The sequence below is a fragment of the Terrapene carolina genome, unplaced genomic scaffold (genome assembly GCF_002925995.2).
Source record: "Terrapene carolina triunguis isolate 2854851 unplaced genomic scaffold, T_m_triunguis-2.0 Scaffold523, whole genome shotgun sequence".
Lineage (NCBI taxonomy): Eukaryota > Metazoa > Chordata > Testudines > Emydidae > Terrapene > Terrapene triunguis.
This window is the reverse complement of record NW_020664874.1, coordinates 1,573,271-1,574,974: the sequence shown is the minus strand read 5'-3', so window position 1 is coordinate 1,574,974 and position 1,704 is coordinate 1,573,271. Positions and strand designations below refer to the sequence as shown.

The 1,704-nt window shown below is 67.8% G+C and overlaps 1 protein-coding gene across 1 annotated transcript in view; it reads right to left on the bottom strand.

Annotated features, from left to right (window-relative positions):
- Positions 1-1,704, bottom strand: part of DPYSL5 (dihydropyrimidinase like 5) — a 47,106-nt gene that overhangs the window by 35,624 nt on the left and 9,778 nt on the right. The gene's annotated exons all lie outside the window — the stretch shown is intronic.

The window sequence follows — 1,704 nt, the reverse complement described above, 5'->3', positions numbered from 1 at the left end:
TGTCCTGGGTCCGTCGGGCACCTCCCGGCACCGGGACATGGATCGCTCCCACCCGCAACCAGCGTCTGTCCTGGGGCCATCGGGCACCAACCGGCACCGGGACACGGCTCGCTGCCCCCCCCCCCCCCCCGACCAGTGTCTGTCCTGGGCCCGTCGGGCACCAACCGGCACCAGGAAAAGACGCTCTGTCCCTCCCCCTTGGCCCCATTCCTACCTGGTGGCTTCAGGGTCCCACACCACAATGTCTGCGTCGGCCCCGGGGATGATGCGGCCCTTCCGTGGGTACAGGTTGAGGATCTTGGCTGCGTTCGAGCTGGTCACGGCTACAAAGCGGTTCTCGTCCATCTTCCCCCCGACCTGCAAACACAGCAGGGGGCTGAGACGGCGCGGCGGGGGGTGTTCTGCTATGGCCCCTCCGGGAGGGCTGGGCAGCCCAGGGGTGTGGGCACTGCTGTCAGAGGGGGCAGGGTCCCCCCATCTCTCCTCTCCCGAGTGGTGCGTCCTGCCCCATCACGCCAGCGGCTGGGAGAGGAAGCTGCAATTGCCCCAGGTCACTTCTAGCTCCCCCTAGCCCCATGCCACAGGGCTAAGCCGGGGATCCAGCACCAGCCAGGGGCTGCCTCGTGGGGTGAGCAGGACCCAGATGCAGACTGAACGCCCACCCCCTATGTTACCACAGCCCCAGAGAGCCAGGTCACACCCCACGGGAATGCAGCCCCCTCTGGGGGGCAGCGAGTAGCGGTGCTCCACCCCGGTGCACAGGGAGGATGGGCTCTTGTCGGGATCGGGCCCCAGGCTGTAGTGCCTCAGTGGTCCGTCTCCGCTGGCAGGGCACGGCGGTCCTGAGAGTGCCACCCGCTAGCACGGCTCCCCACAGCACCGGAGGTGGCCAAGTCCTGGATCCTGGCCCAGCGCGTGCTAGGCTCCTCATGCCCGACCCGCAGCCGTGCCACGTACCACACCCCGCTCCCAGATGACGCTCATGCGGTCTTGCACGCCGCTCACGCCGTGCGGGATCTTGGTGAAGTCCTCCTTGCCCATGGCTTTCTGCTTGCTGGTGAAGGGCCGGTGGTCGGAAGCCACGACATTCAGGGTGTCGCTGCCGGGAGAGAGGGGAGCAGGGGTTACCGGCCCGGTGGCCATGGTGCTGCTCACCCTGAGGGCTCTGGCACATTGATTACAGACCAGCGCCCATGGCTGGGACCTCCCTAGTGCCCGGCAGTGGGGCAGAGAGTGCCCTGCCTGGGGCTCTGACAGGACCCATGGGTCAGGCAGCACCAGACCTGCAGGATTAGCCCCTCCCCCAGCAGTGCCCGGCGGCCCTCACTTGGCTAGCAGGCTCATGAGGTAGGTGGAGGTGTTGGTGTCCAGCCGCAGGGGCGGCACAGTGACGTAGGCGGCGGCGTGGGACCAGTCCTGGTGATAATAGTGTAGGCCCGTCAGCGTGGCGTGCGCCGTGGTGGTCTCTGCATACACCACCTTCCCTGCAAAGAGAGAGGGGACATGGGGGTCGGGGGGATGGGCTCTGGCGCTGGGGTGCGGCCCAGGGCAGCGTGTGGATCGCCTGGAGGCAGGAGTGTTTCTCCCACCACCCTGCCAGCCTCATGGCGAGGCAGCACACGGATCCCCGCCCCGAGGAAGAGACCGTCTGCAGAGCCGTCTGATGGGCTGGCACCAGCCGCCTGGGCACAGGGACCCTGGGAC